Here is a 15,576-nt window from a genome sequence, read left to right as displayed (position 1 = left end):
TGTCATTTTGCTCATTAGATAAAGTAATTTCGATATCAGTTTTAAGTTTTTTGATACCTGCAATAATAACGTCATAATCGCCTGCACATACTTATCGATTACACCCTGTATACAATCCACCATCCACATTCATAATGTTTTCCTGTCCTCCTCTCCTTTACGCTGTTCACAGATACATTTTAAATGAGTAAATCTGCTACCACTGAAGGATGTTTCATTGTGATCAGCAAATTTTCACCACTGTTGTCGATTATTTGTTTTTCATTTTTAATCAGCAATTGGGAATCATCAGTTTTGTTTTTTGCATATTGGTGATGTACCCTAACAATACGTCGAAAAGGGAAAGCATCAACGAATTATCGTTTTCTTCCTCTTTTTTTATTATTCGCGTCTCTGTTACTTGTGTTTGTTTAGTTCTCAACATCCTCTGAATTTTCTATGTTATTGTGATCTTCCAATACATCTGAGTTTTGATGATGTGATGATAATCCATTCGTTTTAATATTGGTACTTAGAGTTGGTGGACTAAACTAGAAATGGTGGACTAAATTTGTCAGCGCGTCTGTAAGATCAGAATATAAAACCAACATCCTGTATTTAAGTTACAAAATTAATAATCAAACAACATGCCGCTACGTTGAAATTTTGAAAATGACTAGAAGAAAAAATTAAAACACCTCGGCATATAATTTTGGAGTAAACAAATCATTTTCTTTTGATTTCCCCGGATGAACTTGGGAAGTCAAGTTCTCAATACAAGTTTATATTATATTTCGTATTTCTCAAACGAAAAATAAACATTTCTGGAACTTCAAAAAAAATTATATTATAAGAAAATTTATGAGCTTACTTTAGTTTTAAAGAAATACTTATACATCCCTTTACTGACACCCCGTAAAATAAAGAAATTGTTGCCAATCACCTTTGTAATGTATTTGGTTTCATTAACTTTACGTTCGAAGATAATTTTTTTTCTAGTAAGTACATAGTTACACGCATATTTTTTTCGTTTATTTTCCATATCGAAATCAAATGTTTAAAAATACGAATAATTGCACAAAACTAAGATAAAAATAATCAAGTAACAAAAATATTAAATTTAATGAAGTAGAGCAACTTTCACTTCGGTATGAAGGAAAATCGAGCGTAGAGCACACGTCAGAACGCTCCGGCCCAAGGAGCGCGACTAAAGAAATTCGCTAGGATTTTTCCTAATTATTTTAAATATTTATTTAATATTTAAAGAATTATCAAAATTCAAAAAAAAAAAATTTTAAAGGATTAATACTCATTGGTCTTCAATCAACTCGAATAAATTAATTGAAAAAATAACTTTTAGCAGTATTTATCAATAGATTTTGTAAGGCAAAAAATGGGAAATTTAATGAATTTATAACGTTCTAATTAAGAAAATCATAAGTTTTTCGGCAATTGTATTCAGCAGATTTTAATAACGACTATATAAGGATAATAATGCGCTGATCAAATTGTGTAAATTGTAATCGGTTGCAACGTAGTGAGTGCACAAACTTAGCTCGAAATGATTTTGGGGGAAAGAGACTTGTCTTGAAGGCCTGATTAAGGTAACATAAAGTAACTTTATAAATGTGAAAAAATTCACGCGCATTGCGTATATAACACTAATTGATAAACAAGAAAAAAAAATTCAGTTTATCATTTCATTAGCCGGGAAAAAATTGTCAAATAACTTGTTGAAAACGCAATTTTGCTAGACTGCAGCCTTAATAATAAAAAGATTTATGTTAAGTATAAAAGAATAGACCTTATTGCTGTCATATTACAATCATGTTCTTTTAGAGAAATTAATGCCTGATTTATTTGCGTTTAAAATCCTTGAAAGACATTCTACGTTCTACTACTTTCTGGTGTTCACATTTAAAGTTATAATTTCCAAAAAGATAACGAATTTTAATAGATACAAGATCCCTGTAAACCAATAATAATTGTGTAACAAATAGCCCCGACCTCGATTCAACATCCGTTACCATGACAACCACACAGACACTTATTTTTAACATTCCCAACCCACGAATCTTCATCAAGAGAACAACAAATAAAAGTGATAGAACTAAATGTCCGGGCAGGCGAGGCATAAATCAACGAGTTAATTATCTACAAGAATCTGGGGAGGAAAAACAAGGAATTCCAAGCTAATACGTTATGTGTTAACAAGGGGACGTGACGTAGATATGAATGCGTGTGTTATGTAAACGGTCACGTGGAGATTACGAAACAAATGATAGGTCGTAGTTCTTTTGTTATGCCTATTTGTGTTAATTATTATCATGAATTATTGATGCCAAGTTTAAGGATATCAGCAATAAAAGATTCATTAGATGATGTAATGAGTTCATTTTTGATTAGGGTATCTTTTAATCTTGCTAAAGAAGTTCCACTTCTGACACGCGTGCTCTGCACACACGGTCTTTTTTTAATACTCACCGAAATATATTTGAACTTAACCTTTTGAATAAGTTGTTCTTGATATCAATGAGCAGTTTTACTCATAATATTTATACATAGATTTTCTATTAATTATAAAGGTACTACATATATTTACTTTTATTAAACTCAATATTATGTTTGTTAATTGCTAATATTATCTCCAAGTTCGGAACTGATAACTGCAATTAACCTGTAATAGGATTTATTGGTAAGTAGCCATACTATCGCCTATTTAATTGGATATTGTATCCACTACTGCGAGCTTATCCACTTAATATATTTCCAAATAGTGTACTAATTACATAATAATACATTATACAAGAATGAGGTTTTAAGTATAGCGTACAAATAAATAAAACAATACAAGATTTGCAACGAATGAGTATTATTTTTTGCATTAAAATTTTATTAATTGAGTACCTAGCTAATAAGTTTACTTCTTAAGCACGTAGGAATGAAGCTGTTATATTATCAAATAGCCTTTTTAAGAACTTAAATTGATGTACCTGAAGCATTGCTTCATCGTGTCTGTCAAGTCTGATATAAAAAGCAATGCATTAAGTACCACACACCGTTTAACATAAAAATTCCATGGGATCATACTGTGGTGATAGTCTATCCAAAAAATACCCGCGTTACTTTAATAGTGTTATGGTATTAAAAACGCAATCAGTATATATAAATAAATAGGTCACTAAATAGGTGTGAATATATAACATGGAAGATGACAAGGGTGAAATGTTTGCATGAAATATTATACCAAGGAATAATAATTATCCGTGTCGTAAGTTTGCAAACAAAATATATTAAGTTATATGGTGAGTTGACCCTTTGCTTTTGTACATTGTACTTTCTGAAGTTTTAAGTTTAGATCACTTAATTAAAATAACAAGCGCCCGCGTTTCAAAGAATAGCCATCAGCGGCAGAGACTGATGTGGTCAACCTCTACTACGTTTTAGAATTTTGGAAATAGTTTTAGAATACTATGGAAAAGGAAAGAAGGGATATATTTTATGCTATTAAATAGCTTAGAATCGAAACATTAATACATAACCGAAACCGAATAACCTATAATTAAACTGTACGAACTGTAATTAAACTGTATCTGGATGCATGGCGCTCTACCACAGTGCGATTCTCCCGTAATTTTTTGCCTAGAACAACATCGTTGTGGAACGAATTACCATCTGAGGTGCTTCCAAGCGTCTTTGACAAAGAAACCTTCAAAAAAAGGGCATACAAATTTCTTAAAGGCCGGCAACACATTCGCGGTGCCCCTGACAACGCGAATGCCTATGGGCGGCGGGCATCACTTTCCATCAGGTGACCCGCCTGCTCGCTTGCCCGCTTAAGTATAAAAAAAAAAATACGAGCATTTCCTTTCTCAATAAATTATCGCTAGAGGCGTTACCTACTACTAAGTATTCTGTGGCTAGACATCAAACAATTTCAATATATAGTTTTCCATGTGTTTTGTTCCACAAAGTGGCATTAATTTACCCCATGACATTATTAAATATTAAAACTACTAGACTAGTGTACGCCCGTTGCTTTGTGCAGTCATCGTGTGCTATTTTGCTAAGGCCGCAGGGTAACCCTTGACGTGTCGTTTACCTCAGTATCTTTGAATAGAACATCTCAGTGAAAAGAAATGGTTTTATTTTAATTATACGTTTTTGTTATTATACGTGTATGTATAATTATTATATTTTGTACTAATAATTACATACATAAGTCATAAGATAAATGAAATGTAGAAAAATCTTCATGTTTGTTTGTTTTCAATATTCTTTATCTATATTAATTTATAAATTTATAAAGAATAGAAAAAATTCTATTCTTTATCTACTGATGAAATAAACTCTGTCTTTAAATACCGGAAAGAATGTTAAGTGTAGTGTTCTTTATAAGTAGATATGTAAGGATCATAGAAATCTAAATAACAAGACACATAGAATGGCTATAATGTCATAATTCGTATGAAAACCGCTGTCGCCAAAATCAACACATTCAAACCGAAAGCTAAACAGTACACACAAGTAAACTATGCCTTTTATTGGACAGCTTGATTTTAGTGAAAACTAACTTATCTATTAAATTAAGCTTTTGAATATGTATCCTAACGCACGAATTTACGGTTTATTTTAGAATAACATCCCTAAGTATATGAGACTTTTTGCTCCAATACGAACAAACGTGATAATAAGAATGGTCGACTGTGTCATTCATTGTTATTTCGATTACTATGGTGACACTCGTAATACTTGTAAATATTCTATAATTTTAAGGAAAAACGGCATTATTTCTAAAAAAAAATATTTTCCGATGAAATATTATTCCTTTATAAGTATAACTACAACTTGTGGAAGAATTTCCGCAATGGGAATTGCTGAAACACACCATGTATACACTCATACGTCTCCAGAGCAACTGAACAGTGACGAATGCACTGGTGATGTGCAAATCACCTGAGTGGCGACAAGGTCACGCACGCTTACGACTTCTAGTGTCTTGTTATTTAGATTTCTATGGTAAGGATGTAATTAATAAATATATGTATACTAAGAAAAATATCCATTCTTCGCATTTATATGCAACTAGCTTTCCGCCCCCGGCTTCGCCCGCGCAGTCAAAGAAAAACCGGGATTTCCGGGATAAAGCCTGTCCTATGTCCCGGGGTAAAAAGTAGCCTATGTCCTTTCTCGGGTATCAAAATATCTCCATACCAAATTTCATGCAAATTGGTTCAGTAGTTTAGGCGTGATTGAGTAACAGACAGACAGACAGAGTTACTTTCGCATTTATAATATTAAGTATGGATTTTGCCATATGCCTATGAAAGATTGCCGCCCTGTTCTGTAAAGCATAAAAAATTAGAAAAGCTATAGAAATTAAATTAAAAATAAAAAAAGATAGTCAGTAAGACATTTAATTAATGTAATCAGTGTTTTTTCAGATACTAAATTTTGTCGCCCTAGGCCCGGGCCTATAGGGAAATCCGCCCCTGTTCCCACCAATAAGTGGAAAAGCACAATAAGTGTAGAAGACATTTCAACGAATTATCGCACTGCACATTTCCTCGCACGGCTTTCGTGGAAACCACTACCATTTTATTTATTTTGCACCACCATTTTATTGACTCATTTAGTTTCCGCGTCTTTTCTGGGTTGCCTGGTAGAGATCGCTTCCAGTGATAACTACAACTGTACATTGTTATATTGTAGGTTTATATCATGTATATATAAGGTGTACAATAAAGTATTTTTCATTCATTCATTTTCACAGCACAGCTAGATACGACACATTTTCCTCGCACATTACTAGTGGAAAAGCACCCTAATGTTATTGTTATGTTTCATTTACAGACGTTAATGAGATAGTCAAGGGGTTGCATTGTTACAATAACTAATTAGGCTTCACAATGGTTCTTATACAATTGTTAATGATATTGATTATGTTATTGAAGTGAAAACTTCATTAGCGGCGTTGGGTATAAAATTTTAAACTCGCGTCAAGACACGTGACCTGATCGAAAAAGCGTAAGACGGATGGATATCAAACATGCTCAACGTTAATAATCAAGTTTTCACTTCTGCCGGCACTCCCGGAGTGCAACCCGTCTTTTTTTTTTGTTGTTATTGTCATACTAGGAACAAAATTCGCTACCCTTATGTATATATTTATTTAACACGTAATATATTTATATCAGAAAATAGTTATTATTTATTATACTTAGCCATAATATATTCAATATATTGTATAAGATTTTTAATGAAATATAGTTTGCTTAAAAATCATTAAGCATTTGATCATTTAAACCAGTATAAAGTGATATGTTTATGTTCTTTGAATTATCATTCATTTTATTGTTCATTTCTAAAAATTTTTGGAAAAGTAAATATATCTCTAGCTTTAGTAAGAAATGCAGCTTTAAAAGTACCTACAGCATTTACTGGTTGTTAAAACTACAATCAACATTAGAAGTCCTAAACTCATAATATTCAAATCTTGTTTTGCCAGGACCAAGATATAACAATAAAATAGTTAACTACAAGAATCATCTTACAATTAAAAAAAATCCATCTTAAAAATTTAAATATAAACATTAAAAACAACTAACCCTTTAACTGCGGCGGTTAAACAGTTATCTTGAATTAAATTTCTAAATATTTTAATTTCGAGGAACGTTTTCATTTATTATTTACTCAGTTACGAAGGATATGCTCAAGAAACGAAATCAGTTTCGCTCAACTTTTACGAGCGTATAAAAAAGGCATTTGAAACAGAATAGAAATTTTAAAAGAAACGTCTCGAAATCTAACTGGAGTCGTTTTATGTTCGAATGTAAAGACTTGTAGGATGCGTTAAGTGCCAAGGAATGATTTGATTTCTTTGGATATGACGTATAAAGTTAGGCATTGGATAGATAAAGCGTGATCAGCTGTTTTTAATGTGTATCGAAAGGGAGTATAAGTTGAATAAGGGTATACTTTCGGTGATAAAACAATATAATATTGAAATCATTTGTTGGCAGTTTACGAACTCCTAAATAAGATTTCTTCTAACGGTGCATTTACACCAAACGAACATAGAGCTAGAGCTAGAGCAAGAGAATTCTTTCGTGATCTTTAAGTGTAAACGAAAACTCGTATTCAGTGTTGTTCAGTATAAGAACGCACTAAGAACAACGAAAGAATGCTCTACGTCTTTTATAACAATTTGTACGTATTTTTATAAGCTATAATATATCCTCTCTATATTGGAACACAAGCTCTATATTCCTGGCTTTGTATACTTTACCGGTTATCCTGTAAAGTTGGACAATAGGTATTACCTTCGAAGCAATTGTGTAGCCAGCTAGTTGCCAGTGATTATCCTTACATCAAATCCCCTTAATACCTTTATCCTAGTCCTATAAAGACTGCAATACCACTTGAGGTTAGAAACAGACCGGAACTGTTATAAAGTTTATTCATTGCGTCTCGTTACTTTGAAATGAACAAAAAGTTGTATCTTTAGATAAGATTATGGGATATGTGAACAATTTTAATTAGTACATAGTTTATATTTTCGAAAGAAAAACCTTTTTGTTGTTTCAAAACAACACTGCTATCTATCAATGTTGGACAAAAAATGTTGTGTGGTTTTATGAAACCACGGTAAAAGTGAAACTGTTCGAACGGTTCCGAACACTGCTTTGTGTAGCGCATGTCGCGTGACGGTCGGCTGCCGAGTAGGTATACCTACTCGGCAGCCGCGATACACGCGACATGCGCTACACAGACCAAAAAGTTTGAGACGATGTAATAAAAGTTTCACTTTAATAAATGGAAACAGAATACGTAAAGTTATGACTGTTACAATTATATGTAAGGACAGAATAACCCATATTCCTACAAATTGAAGTTAATAATCATGGATATTAATGATTGTTGAATAACACGATTGAACGGAATCGTTCATTTCATATGAAGTTCAGTTTAAAAATCAATCCATTTCTCTTCCAAAACTAACACCTATTCACAAGAAAGTTCCTGAAAATATTTTCCTTCCACGGTAATACATTACAGGTTTACCTGAATTAGGCTAAATCTCGATAAATGAAAGCCTTAATTAAGGTAATTTAGTAGCGTTTCCGATACTTCCGCCCGATTAGTTTCATTAGCTTATAAGCTAGGTTTCTTAATGTGTTTTCATTTTCTCTGTTTTTATCAATGGCTTGATAGTTTAGAGAAATAATTTAGTTGCTAAAATATCAATGTAAGTTAAAAGTAAGCTGTAAGTTGTAATAGTATAGGAACTATAGTTATATATATTCCACTTTCATTTAAGTTAGTTGTATATTCTTATTTTAACCATGAATCATGAACCAAAAATTGCACCATGCCGATTAGAGTGTAGCTGAACAATAAGAAAGTGTCATTAGAAATTTGTTACTTCGGAAGCTTATTAGCTAAATACCTAGTTGATAACATAGAATTTTGGATACTTAATTAATTATCATTTGTTTAGTATTTCACGTTTACGAAATTACGGACAGAAAGCTAGTATTCAAAATGTGGATAGCTGACAAGTTTAATTCGCACTCCTTTAATCACAGAAAGATACATCGCTATTGCACTATGTTTTTACAAACATTTCCATTGTAAATATTTTTTATATAAACTTTTCCTTGTTTCCTTCGGATTTAAGTTGAATCCTACATAACAACAGTACCTAAGATTATTCTGTGCGACTGGATTTACACATACAATTAGGCGTGATTTTTACCTCTGGCAAAAAACAGAGTGTTTTTCGAGTTGGGTGGGAATTATTTTTTGTTTCTGCGAATTTTATGTTGTAGTTATTTTTCTGAATCCAATGTTATTTCATACATAATACAGGAGTTAAAAAAATGTATTGAATTACATGCATAATATCGCATGCTCAATACAACAATGAAAAGCAGCGACGTCACAAACAGCAGTTTACAAAAAGGTTATGGTAAGCAAAAGAAGTAGCTAGAAGAAAAATCTTTCAAAATGCTAACGCATAAATACTTAAATGTAAATAATAATAATTGAATGATTTCTAAAACCATAACTTTTTTTCAACTTATTTCAGTTTAAGGATTCAAGATAGCAAAGATTAATGATACGTCCGGCCAATACATCACACAGGACGTTTTAAAGGAATCAACAAATCACGCTTGCTACAAGTATCGACAAATAACCGAGAAAGTCTTTATGTATGAATCAATTGCTGTGTGAAATGGCTCATATTATGATAAGCTATTTTTTATTAACAAACTTTTTTTCACAACTTACGATACTGTTTTAGCACAACATTATTTAAGATGTTATACCTCTTATACCTCTCTCGTGCAAATAGAGATTTGGTAAAATTTTATTATAAATCAATTTAATCGCAATAAAATGAGCTATAATATAAGCATTATATTAGTTATTCTGTTACATAAAATATAGAATGGCTGCTAGGATAAAACAAAATAATATTAATTGAAGCCAACAGTATCATCACAGTATAACAATATTTCCTAAATATTGTAATACTGTGGTGTCGTTTATGAATTTTACACTTACAATACCTTCTATTTATATTTACACAGCCTTCAAGTACCTACACTAAAAGTCGCAAACTCCGAGCGTAACACTAGTATCCATTAATTACTATAAACTCTGAACTAACAAGCCCGCATCAGATCAATTAAGGCACAGACGGTTCATTATTTATTTCTATTTCAGAAATTGCAAACAATTCGCTCGAAACTCTTAGTGGTTTTTGAATAATTCCAACGTCAAAACTCAAAGCTAGAGTTCGTCCGCTATCTTTGCCAACTTAACTGCTGTTGTTTAACTTGTAATGCTTAAGTATCGATTTTGTTTTGCAGAGTTGCTTTGAGGTTTATGTTAACCACTTGTTCTGGTGTTTGTACTTTTGTTAAGTATTTAAAGCCTTTTTGAGGTTAAACGTTTATGATTTTAAGTCTTGGTGAGGCTTATTTGTCCTTTGGTTGATTCATTTTCTTTACATTATTACACCACCCCTTCTGTCGCCTCTGTAATCTTAGATTATGTTTGTAGTATACAAAATTAATTTGATGAATCGACCTAACATTTGAGGCTTACAAAATTATGTTAACATTATTGATACAATTCTTACCGCAGTAAACATAATAAATCAGTACCCTTAAATTCGTAGTTTCTAAACAAATTCTCAAAACTCATTCATAACAATTTCACTCTCAATTTTGCGGCGAATAATGAAAAATCCGCACGAAAATTGAAAGAGCACAATTCTCAGTACCTACTAGAATATTCTATTTGTCACTACAATGAAAAATAATAAAGGTCTTTCATCGGCTTGGTCCATTTTGTGGAATCTTTGTGAACGCGTCGTGCAAACTATACTGATTCATACTTTGATAAATGAGTTTTGACTTCATGTACTTCTTGGATAATAAATGGTAGTTATGGATATTTTTATGACGTTTTTACGTTCTGGTGTTGTTAATCCTTTCTTTTACTGTAAACTAGACTTGATCTAGAATAAAAATTGTATTTGTCACAGGATTAAAGTAGCTTAAGAAGATAATTAGAATTTAACTGTTTTATAGGGATTTGAACTACACTTAAAATATTATCCATATAAAATTTCAAAATTTAGATTAGATTTCAATTTCTTTGTACTATAAACTGAGAGCCAGTGTACCTATATATAAAAGCACAGACTAATAATAATATACTACGTATACAAATAAATGCAAAGAAATTAATATTTTAGATCTGAATAATAATAACCGGAAATCAAAATTTGATCTCCGGTTATTTAATATCAAAAAGTAAAATTGTATTTACGGTAAAACAAAAAAAATATTAATAGGAGATATTTGAAATGAGACAACAAATGCGTAGTTATTTTTACATATAACAAAAACCACGCTATTTTTTTGCTTTCAATTCAATTAATCCATACCATGGACTAATAGAACACCTAATTAGTTTAAATTTGTATAGGAATAGAACAAGTTAACTGTTGTTTGTACAAAACTTTAAACTAAACTTGTGGAGTTATGAGTAATAATTAAATTTAATAAAGTCCTTTGGGTTAACTCTCGTAATAGAGTTTAGGTTGTTGTGTTTATTTACTAACAAATGGTGTAAATCATGTAATGTTTCCAAATTTTTTTACATATCAATAATATTAATAGATATTTTTTTTCATTTCGGTTTGAAATAGTCTTAAAATAAAACTTCTTTACGCGCGTTGAGAGTAAATTTTAAGGTCGCGAAATGGCAATATCGTCACGTTATGGAGTAAGGATTTTGGTATCTTTGAGTCTTGCCAAAGAAGTTTCACTTCTGACTCATGTGCTCGACACACACGGTCTTTTTTATATTTTCAAGAAAAAAGATTTCGATTTTTTTAATTGACAACTTTTGTATTTCGCCTTAGAGCGTTCGTTTAATGCTCTAAGATTATTTAAGTAACAGCTCCCTAGATTTATTTCAGATTAGTTTTTGTCCGGGTATAATATAATTGTACGATAAGTGTATAAATAATTAAACCAATTTTAAAGTTCTTGTTTTATTTAAACAGTTGTTACATATAAATAAATGTAATAACTTCACGTCCTCATGTAAACCAACGGAACTTCAGGTTTAGTGGAGACCTAGTTACAGAAATTCGTGGAACATTTGAAGCTCCTCAACAAATCCTAACCTTATTAAATACTTGTACCCACTTGAACTATTTCTGAGATACGGACAAACTTACCGCAGGAATTCGACTTCAAACTTGTACTGGTTCAACTTTTAAACTCATTGTATCTGCTTTCTAAATAACATGACATGATTTTAAAAGAGCAACTATGGAGTTTCTTGCCGGTTCTTCTCAATATAGATACTGCTTACGAATCAGTGGTTAATGTTAAAAAATATTATGACGATTCAAAAGTACTTTTATAAGAAGTCTAATGGAATAAATACATGTTTGAGTTTGAGTTGAACTGTATCACAACCATGAGAGGGTTACGATGAAGTTTTTTTTGCAGTAATTGATTCTTCTTGCCTGCGTTTTCAAAGAAATCCCGCATAGTTCCCGTTCCAGTGGGATTTACGGGATAAAAAATGACCTATATCTTATTCTGGGTCTTCAGTTACCTGCACCAAATTTCATTGTAATCGGTTCAGTAGTATTTGCGTGAAAGGGTAACATCCATCCTCACAAACTTTCGTGTTTATTCTAATATTATTAGTAGGATTGTTTCCATAATGGGAAAGTGATAGTCTTTATAGCGCTGTCATTTTTCTACACTGGTAATAACACTGCTATAAGACATCAGGGTATGGGGCAGATTGTGCTCCCTGAAAGTTATCTTTTGTAGTTGATATTACATAATGAATATAAATTTACTTTGATTGTAATGGTGTAAATAATACGGTTTTGAGCAAAATTGTTTAAGTTTTAGTTTGTTGTTACTTCTTGATGGAAATGAGGACAATTTGGAGATCAGGCATCTCTTCATCACTTTGTAATAGCATGATACTTATAAATATTATTTCCATGATATTATAATAGGTTGGGAAAATTAATGAATACGAAATGTTTTCCAACAGATCTTTATCGATTACCGCTTGTATTTAAACATTATAGCTTTTAAAGTGTACAATCATCATTTTTTTGTAAAAAACAAACATAATATCATATTACCTAGGTACAAAAATTGTTTTAATATACTTAAACTAGCGGTCCGTCCCGGCTTCGCCCGAGGTAAGTACATATTTCGTTTTCTCTCCATAACTTGTATTTTTACATAATAAATTGTATTTTTACTAACATAATTTTTAAGTTAATAATTGTTACTAACAAAATGAGTCCTGGTTACTTGAATAAATGAATGAATTATTATAACAACCATCGTCGTAGTTCAAGAAATATAATAAAAAAATAATTAACGAAATCGGTTCAGCTGTTCTCCAGTTTTGCGCTTAGGAACACATTTAGCGATTCATTTTTAATTTATTAGCATGCATTAACGTGGATATATATAGATAGATATTCATCAGCCTAACCGCAATTCGTAACAATAAAATCCAAATCTCTTGGCATCAAGCATTTAACTGGATAGCTCTGATAAATTTCAGGCAAGTTAAGAATGGCCAAAAATATATTGCTATAAAATCGCTTATCTAATGCACAGTAAGCCAGAATCCGGAGACGTTATCGAATTGCCGTAACGTACAAATAATGGTATAGCCTAGGGTATCTGTTTGTTGCTGTTGGTTTTAATATATGTTTCAATTCGCATGATATGTAAAAGTTTTGGTTATTTTAATTGAGGAATTTTTTATAGTATAGTATTACCTAGAGCCTTTTTCTGAAGAAACACAATGTTCGTAACATCTATGTATTGTAAATATTTAGAATGTGAACATGCATTGCAAATTGTAATAAACATATCTGAATACACACACAATTAATAAGTACGCCGAATTTGATCACGAGGCATCTCGCTATGAAATAAAAGTAGAGTTTATTTATTTCTGAAAGTTACTTCTTTTGATAATAGCCGTAAATTCAAAACAATCATAAAAATTGGATATCAATTAAAATCTAACAATCTAAAAATCTAACCGTAATCAAAGCACAATGAATAATACTGGAATTGATTCCTTATGATTTACGCATACATGACTAAATAATAATATTTTATACGATACACCATTACCTCGTCTTAATTATAAACAATAAACAGCTTTAGACACCCCAATCAACTAAATCTGTTAGTAGTTCAGTTGTTACAAATATTTGCTTACAAATCAAACGAATTAATTAATCCAGTTATAGTTTAGGACTTGTAATCAACTGTATTAGGCAAGATTAGGATGTATTTAAATTGATTAAGCAGTTTTAGAATTTAAGGCCTCTAATTTCAATTATAAACCCGAGTTCATATATAACATATAATTTAAGAAAAAATAAATGATTGATTTTTATTTTTATTTATTGAAATAAAAAACGCACGTTATAAAATTTTCAAAGTAAGTTTGTAGAATTATAATCTAACTCGTGAGATTGCAAGCTGTCTAAAAATAGTGAACATATCATAATATAAGATTATAGGTTACAATTTAACGGTGACACATAGTACAATAATTAATTATTATTATCTACGTGCAATATAAATTCGCTCAAAACAAAAAGAATAGAAAAGCAGAAATACTACATTACAAAATAATCGAACTTTATTTTTTCATAGCAGGAACGTGAGCGTATCGAGTAGTATTTCGTCTAGACACAATCTAGTGTTCTAGTAAATTTAATTTTCGTGGACGATTAATAGTTGAATCGTCGATCTTGAGATTGAGTCGATCTGATTTATCCAAAGAAAGAAAATAATATCGCAAGTTATGTCAATTAGATCGTAAATTATGAAGGGAAAATCAGGAAAATAGATGAGATTTTTTTTTCTGGTGATTTACGATTTGTGATTTTTTGTATTAATATTATATAACTTTGAATATAAATCTACAAAAGAGTAAATTGAGGTAAAAAATAATAATTGCCATAATAGTATGTACCTAAATATCGCTGATTCTTAAAATGTAAGACATTTCGGAATAATTATTAGGCATTTTACATGAAAAGAATAATACTTAAATGTAATAATAAATATTATAATATAATTTATACATTGTAATTTTAAATCGTTGTAAAATAAATAATTTTATTGTAACTTAGTGCAGACAGTGGGCGGATATGTTACCTGAGCGATGGACAAGGTAAATTAATTTAAGGGGCAGATTGTCAAAATTAATAAAATATGATCATAAATAACTGTCTTTAACTTTTTATACGACGGATTAAAATCCAATAAAACTAATTTTATTGCATTTAAATGCAATGGAATTAGTTTTATTGGATTTTAATTTTTTTAATTTTTTTATTCACATTTTTTCATCAAGTATTTTAATTTATGAAAATGTTAGTAAATATTATTGTAAGGTTTAGTATTAAATACTATGCAAATACATAAATTTTATGCAAATTAGGGTCCCATTTATTTTATAGTTTCCATAAATTAAAAAAAAATTAATTGTAAACAAAAATTATCCGACGAAGTTATTTTTTATCCACTGTTACTAGTACTACATTTTATACGATTTATTAACTACAAAGAAGAATCTCAATTCTCTCTACACACTCCATGCTCGTACAATAATGCAATAATTTATCACACAAGGACAGGACAAATAACTAACCGTATGGGCCTTAAGATAAAGTACCAAGATGTCACGATCCACGATCAATCTTGCTGTTGAATATTTTCGATCATCCCTCGAGACTGGGGATGACGGAAATTTTTATCCAACGTATTGTAAACCGGGATTAATCAAGAGCGGAAAGGAGAATAAAGCGAAATTAATTTTGCATTTTAAAGTTAAATGGAGTGTGGATTTTTTTATAGTGCTGAGCCATGGGAGGTCATTTTAAATCACTAAATTGTAGATAGATACTTAATATACGTAATGCAGACTTCAGGTAGTTCTATATTAACACATTTATGTCAACATATTAAGTCGAGTTTATAAAATTCTTTTGACTCA

This window comes from Colias philodice, chromosome 8, assembly GCF_061535455.1.
Source record: "Colias philodice isolate Cphi_HAF_F1 chromosome 8, ilColPhil1 Martin Lab GWU primary, whole genome shotgun sequence".
In the NCBI taxonomy this organism is placed as follows: Eukaryota; Metazoa; Arthropoda; class Insecta; order Lepidoptera; family Pieridae; genus Colias; species Colias philodice.
This window is presented reverse-complemented; position numbering follows the sequence as displayed.